Here is an 8,226-nt window from a genome sequence, read left to right on the forward strand (position 1 = left end):
ATCATGTGAAGATGGGTGTGTGTTCGTTTTTAAACATACATATAATTTAGCCTCGGGAGTAAAGAATTTAGCCAAAGTGATTAAAACATTGACCAACATGTCAACACATAAACTTTTTATTCAAGAAATTCAAATATGTTTGAACATGTTATGCAAGTTCAAAATTCCAGTCCAGTAGATTTAAATTGTATATATGATTTCAAATCTGTAACTTGAAAAGTGTGACAGGAGGGCAATCTTTCAACCCATTTCATTTTGTGAATGTAATATTAAATGGAAATAATAATATACCAAAACAATAATTAAATGAATTATATACTTTTCATATGGGGAGAGGTTGGATTTGGTAAAGATGAGTAAAATATCAATCTGTGTTAGAGTGACATCTTTTTCAAGTATTTATTAATGATATTTCTGTAAATAGAACTAAAAGGCAGTAGAATGGAAACAATCTGTAAAAACATGTTCAATAGATAGATAGATTTTTATTGTCATTGTACATTGTACAACGAAATTGAGATGCAACTCCTTCTTAGTGCAAATTATAGATAAAAACATAAAAGCATTAATACTAGGATAAAAATAGACAAATAAAAAACATAAATACAAAGAATACATCTCACATACACCATGTCATACCCATTATTGCACAGTCACCAGATTATTGCAGATTATTGCACAGTCAGACAGACACATTCTTTTTATGCCTTAATTGCAATCAGCGATACTATTGCTCTCGGGTAAAAACTGTTCTTGAACCTGCTTGTCCGGCATTTTATTGTCCTGTATCTTCTGCCAGAGGTCAGCAGTTCAAAGAGTTTATGTCCGGGGTGTGATGGGTCCCTGATGATGTTTTGAGCTTTTTTAAGGCACCTTGCACTGTACAGTTCATCTACGAGGGGAGAGAGCAGCCGGTGGTATTTTGGCAATGTTGATGACCCTCTGGAGTGCTTTCTTTTTCTGACATACTGCACACACATGCAGTATGTCAACACACTCTCTATTGAGCAGTGGTAGAATGATACAAGCAGTTTTTGTGACAGATGGTTCTTTCTGAGGAGTCTCAGAAAGTAGAGTCTCTTCTGTGACCAGTCGTCCTCTGAGCTAACAGTATGACCCTGTCTACACAAGGGCATGGACTGAAATCATGCATTTGTTTTCAACTGTCTCTATAACATTTCCAACACTATGGGGACAGATTTTTCAACACAACAAAACCACTTGACAGGCAATGAATATAGATTGTTATCTTCTTAGCTATTTACCTCTGAGTCTCCTTTAGTCTTTTCCTTTTTACTCTTCTTCTTTGGTGTTTCAACACCGTTACTGTTGCCATTCATGTCTGCCTCATCTGTGTGGCCGTTCTCTTGGTCCGCTGCCAGCTTGTCTTTTTTCTTTCTCTTCTTCAGTGTTGGTTGTTCACGGTCTTGGTCCTCCTGCTGTTCTTGGTCCTCCAGCTGCTGCTGCTTCTTCAGCTTCTTGGCCTTCTTGTTCTTGACCTTTATTAAATGATAACGTCAAACAGGTTCCAGTTAGAGCAAATACTGAGCAGTGACTCAAGTTTGTGTCCTTTCAGCTGGAGAAAGTAAATAAGTAAGTAGGTAAGTAAAACTTTATTTATATAGCACCTTTTTGACACAGAGATCCAAAGTGCTTTCCAAGAAACAAATAGATAAACACAACAACACACAAAAACACAAACAAAGAGAGCAAGAAGAACAAACATGGGAAGTAAAAAAAAAAAGGGGAGGGATAAATAAAAGAGGCACCACTAGTGTTGCACGGTAAAGTAATACTAGAAAGGTACCGCGGTACCCAGCCGTTAAGAACAATACTTTTTCATGTTTTATTAGTATCGGTACTTTATGAACTTAGTGCGACAGCGAGGCAGCGTCTGTGTGCAGCTTCTCTCTGTGGGCGTGGCTTCACGGTGACGGACAGTCACAGAGCAGAGCGACACAGACGTGTTGGCTCTCTTGGTCATTACGGATTTGAAGCATCGTTTACACACGGGCTTTGTGGTGTCCGTGGGCTTGCCCTTACTGTCGGCAACGTAAGCCAGATATTTCCTGATTTCGCTCCGTGCGTCTGCTTTTTCAACAAGCCTAGGACGGTCGGGAGGAGCACTCATGCCACTCTCAGCTGACAGACATGCGGACTTGTTCAAAGAGTTCAAAGACCTGCAGGTTAACGATAGATAACATAACGTTAAATATCCCCCGGATGGAAGTCAAGCGAACTTTTTTCACCATCAGAGTTGCAGGAGGCAGTCAGATAAAGTATTATCTTATTTTATGAATTGCCAGACTTCCAGTTAATGTAATTTATGTTCATTTTTTTATGCTGAATAAAATTATAGTTAATGTGCTGTAAATGTTTTTCTACTACAAGCACTGAGCTTTTAATGGACAATGAGGTTATTTAATAATCTCTAAGAGCAAACAAGACAAATGACCAAAACAAGAAGACACTTGTCTTCTTGGATGCAGAAGCTATAAAGCTCAGCAGCTTTTACAAAAATATATATTTCTATTTTGACTTTCGAAGTGTTTTAATTAATAAAAAGAAATAAATCATTTTAAGTTTCACATTCTGTCATCTGATATTTTATTCCATTACTTTTGATGATGTTCTAGTTTTCTGCCGTGGTATCGTTTCAGTATCAGTATCGAGATATTTTAGGCAGGTATCGTACCGAAGTCATAACTTTGGTATCGTGACAACACTAGGCACAACAGATGAGAAAACAAACAAGGAAATCTATAAAAAAGGATTGCCTGTAGAGGGGGGTTTTGAGCAGCCGCTTAAAACTGTCCACAGATTCAGTGAATGGGGAAGACTATTCCACAATGTTGGGGCTAAAACAGCAAAGGCATGGTCTTCTTTGGTTTTTTACAGATAAAGCGTGGAACGGATAAAAGGCCGAGATCTGAGGAGCGGAGTGGCCGAGGAGTGGAATGAGGAACAAGGAGATCTGAAATGTAACTGGGGGCAAGGTCATGAAGTGCCTTATATGTAATTAGTAAGATCTTATAATTGATTCTAAATTTTACAGGAAGCCAATGAAGGGATGCAAGAACAGGAGTAATATGGGACCGACAACTGGTTCTGATTAAAAGTCTGGAGGCTGCATTTTGGACTAATTGTAATCGGTTTAACGAAGCCTGACTGAGGCATGTGTAGACGGAGTTACAGTAATCTAGACGGGAGAAAATTAAGCTGTGAATTAATTGTTCCAGATCACTGGAGTACAGGGATCTTTTTGCTACATTTTGTAGCTGCAGGAAACAGGTCTGGACAAGTTTTGTAACATGAACGCAAATGTCATGTGTTGGTCGAAGATGAAAATTTCTAGTTTGTCGTTATCACATAGTTTTACAAACATCTTTAAAATAATTATAAATGGTTAGAAGTGGCAAGCTAGAATTTGCCAGTTGTTAAGAACATAACATTAGATTTATTACATCATTATTTGAATGATATGAAAGTAAAAATGATTTATTGTTTGTAAATATAAAAAAAAACCTGTCAATTCAACACCATGTGGTGACTTTATTCAGATTTCTTGTAATTATTTTAATTACCACTGAATTAATGAGTCCAAAGTTGAAGCACTGACCTAACCAGACATAATTTTAGAAAATTTCAATGTCCGTATAATAATTTGACTGAACTAATTGAAAGTTTAGTTCATCATATTTTAATTAAACAAGTACACCTAATTACAGAGGATCTGTTTCACATTATTATTCATATCTTTAGACACTACATAGAGTAAACAATTAATCAAAGCATATATAAACAGTTGAGTATTTCAATTTAGTCTGGACCTGGGAGATGGTATTTTGCCAAAACAATCCATACTTGAATTTTAGTAAGAGGAGCATGAGTTTGCAAAGTTTTGAAATGAAATGGCAGTTTTTTTTGTTTGTTTGTTATGTTTTTTGACAGTACTAAATGTGATCTTTTATCAGTTGCATGAGGGTTGAGTTTTATTATGAGGCAACACCCCCATAAGACACAAGAGAAATATGGGCCAATGGGCCAAAATACTGATAAACTGTCCTATCTTGTGAAAAATAATAACAAATTCTCATCTAGGACCACAGAATGAAAGCCTGATAATACGGGGTCCATGATTTAATGCTGTAATGACAGTAGGATGAAAAAAAATAGTTGTAATGGTATATAATATGTACAACAGTTGTACATGTCTGTCTGTCTGTAATATACACAGTGTATGGTAGTTATATAATTATAACAGGCAAGGTTAAGATTTAATAGGAAAAACAATGACACACACCAAACAGTGTGCAATATGCATATACAGCTAAAATGATCCAAACGATATTAAGAAAAACAAAACAAAACAAAACAAAACAAAAACTGTTACATGAGGGTTAAAATACATTAAAACAAATAGAAAGATATCAAAAAATGAAAAAATGCAACAAGTAGAAAAAAGAAAAATAAGCTAAAATAGAATAGTTTCAAAGAAGACGAGACAATAAAAGTTACAGAACAGTTCAAGATATTGATCAAAGCCTTAAAAATTGCTTCAATGAAAGGTAGCTGGCAAACACAAAGGTCTTCATCCTTGATTTCAAAGAAGAGAGAGTTGGAGCGGACCTGCTGTTTTCTGGGAGTTTGCTCCAGATATGCGGTGCTTGATAACTAAACTCTGCAAACAATGAATACTGTTGTACCTCATGAGAATAATTATTGTAAAAATCAGAGTGATGAGCAGTAAGGAATGTGTCAGAGATACTGAAAGCTCAGCTGAACATGGTTAAAAATGTTTTATCTTCTCATCTGATAACCTCACACACACTGCCTCTTTAATGAGGATATTGCAGTGAACATCCAAACACCAATGTCTGTTACTGCCCAGCAGGTGGTGCACTCTTTCTTTACACTTGAAATATGCTTTCCGTTTGCATGTGGGAGGCCTTCTGATGATGTATTCCACTCAGTACCATCACTGGCAGGGCCGCCCCTGGCCGAATTGGGGCCCTAAGCAGAAATTTATTTTGAGGCCTCCGCCCATTACAAAATGACTGTATCACGAAATGCCATTTAGGTTTAAAACCTTTATTAGCAGGAACAAATCAAATAAACAGCCTCTTTCAACAATGGAGGGGAAGTCTGACACAACCTTAAAAGGCCCTCGCGCACAAATTCAACCCAGTCGACATCTGATAGGTGTGCTGGCAACAGAGCAGGATCAACTGGTTGTGCACTTGGAGCAGTGATAGCATCTGTAGCTGAAGAGATGTTGCTTGATGGCCCTGGTGACGTACTGGGTGCCGGCTCCGTGTCACCCTTAGTAACAAACTTCAGCATTGACCCTGTTATGACAAGAAATCAATCATACAAGCAGATTATCAAGATTTGTTTTGGTCTTAATGGTACATTTCACAATGAAATTAATGTAAATACTAGCCTCACAAAGATTAAAATGCAATTAATGCTAATACGACTACAATAGTTATATTCATTATGATTTGATTTGATGATATTTCTATTTTTAAATATTTTTATATACTTATTTTTACATTTTGTACTTAGGTTCTATATTCCTACACTTTAAATTTCTCCACTGTGGGTCAAATAAAGGATTATCTTAATTTATTTGATCTTATCCAATCTTATGAATTAAAGTCACCAAGAGATGTTGATATTTTACCTCCATAAAAATAGCCCAAAATTTCTATTGCTAGCATAGATTGATAGGCTATAAACCTGAGCCAACGTACGACCACCAACTGGTCAATTAACCAGTGCTGATTGGTCTAATGCTGTGTGCTGTCAATCATTGCGGCAACGCGTGCTGTGTCAGATTACTCTTTTGTTTTTTTCTCTCACCTGCCTCAGGCTGACTCAAGAGAATGTGTCCCCTTGCGCAAAATGGGGCCCCCCATGGATCGTGGGGCCCTACGCACAGCGCGTGTTCTGTGTGTAGGGAGGGGCAGCGCTGACAACTGGGTTGCTAAGTCTGTTAGTCTTTACACTTCAAGTCCAACCTTTATTCATGTTTTGGGTGCATGTTTGTAAACTGCTCTGTAGATCACATTTTATGCATTCTTCAAATAAAAAAAACTCCTGATGTAAATTTAAGTTGGTTGGCAATTTAACTTGTTTTTACAAACCTTTTTAACCATATTGTTTAAGCTGGGCCGTAGGCAGGATTCTAGAAATACTGAGGTGATGCATCGAAGCCCTGCTAGGCTCCCCCGCAAGAATAATTTCAAGACTATAGCATGAATCTATGCAGTTTATTGCATTTTCAAAATAACAATAATCACTTCAAAAGTTATGTCAGTGCCAACACAAAGATGAATATTAGGGTGGCCAGCCATTGTATCAGGGTGGCCATTGCACATGGAGGACACCAAAAACATGAACTCATATGGTAGCTACAACCTTGAATATATTATGTGTGTCATGTGAAGGACAAGTAGGCCCCTGATTCAAAAATGCTTTCAGTGCTTTTCCACTTTAGAAGTCCTTATCAGTGTCCCCAATTGTAGCCATGAACCTGCATTTAAGCAACAATCTTGTTTTTCTGAAAAATAGATTCTGTTCATGCAAATTATTACTCTGTTTACATTTTAGCAGATGCTTTTGCCCAAAGCAGCTTACAGTAAATCATACAAGCATTCATACACTGATGGCTGTCATGCAAAGTGCCAACCAGCACTTCAGGAGCAGTCTGGGTTCAGTATCTTGCCTATGGACACTTTGACATGCAGTCCAGGGAATTGAACCAGCAACCTTCTGATAACAAGACACTGGCTCTACCACTGAGCCACAGCATAGTTCAGGTTTAAAGCCAAGATGAAACACTGTACAACAAAGTGCATACAGTCTAAGCCTGAACACATCAAGGAAACATGTGCCATCATTTGATTACCTTATAACTTATAAATGGATGAAGTGGCACAATTTACAGTCCGTTATTCAAATGTCTGCTGTAAGAGAACGGAGCCTCCATCTCAGAATCACAAGACAACATGTTAGAATATCTGTGCCAACTAGGGACACTGTCACTATATCCTGAGAAAATGCGCATTGGGATATATTTAGATGAATTACTGTGACAAATTCACCTAAAAATGCAAAATCTCTGTCAGTATTCTGTGAACAAAAATCCTTCATACAGTACAATCCAAAAATACAGAAAAGTACAAATGTAACAAAAAGGATCAGATGATACACAATAAACACAGCACACACTAAGTCGAGACATTACAGAACATTCCAGGCAAAAACACACTTCTTAACTAATTTTCATGTTCAACAACAGGACGTCTTCCATACATAAAAGCAAAGAGGGCCTTTGGCATTGCTTGGCACAACTGTGGCCTGTAACTGAATTTTGCAATCTTCTGCTACAGTCTAATTGTCAACTGTGTACCATATATTCATAAAACAAATATGGCTTTGAGTCCAGGAGGTTGTATTTTGACTAAACAACATGAACGCTGCAGCACAATTGGGTGGACAGCCCCATCTCAGCCTCATCACAGTAAAGTATGGACAGATAATCTTGAGTAATGTCATCCAAAGGTTATGCTGTGAGATATTTATATCTTTACACATTTAGCAGCAAACCATGTTGAACAAAACATATGTGAATTTTTTATGATACTTTTAACCAGATTTACAGCAATATTTGTGAACTTTGTGGCTTTAATGTTAAATCTAAATAAAAACTCTAAATCTAAATGTTAAATATTGAATCTAAATGTTAAATCTAAATACAAATGTTGAATTCAAATATGAATGTTACACTTAAATCTAAATGTTAAATCTAAATGTATATATAAAATGTTAAATCTAAATGCTAAATGTTAAATAAAAATGTTAAATTTAATGCTAAATGTAATTTAAATGTTAAATATAAATATAAATGTTGAATTCAAATACAAGTGTTACATTTAAATATAAATGTTAAATCTAATTGTAAATATTAAATGTTGAATCTAAATGCTAAATGTTAAATCTTAATGTCACGGGTGAAACCAAATACTTTGCAGATTTGCAAATCTACACTGCCTGTCACCTGAAGTACCAAAATAAGCAGGGAGGTTGCTAGGAGAGGGGGAGCTGGAGTCAAACCTGTTGAAAAACAGGTTTGACTCAACTGCCAGTTGTTCATTTCTCTCACCTGTTCCTCCAACTTTCCCCTGAGGCCGGTAGTCTCTCTCATCCCACTCCATGCGT

Source organism: Sparus aurata, chromosome 4 (assembly GCF_900880675.1).
Source record: "Sparus aurata chromosome 4, fSpaAur1.1, whole genome shotgun sequence".
Classification (NCBI taxonomy): Eukaryota; Metazoa; Chordata; class Actinopteri; order Spariformes; family Sparidae; genus Sparus; species Sparus aurata.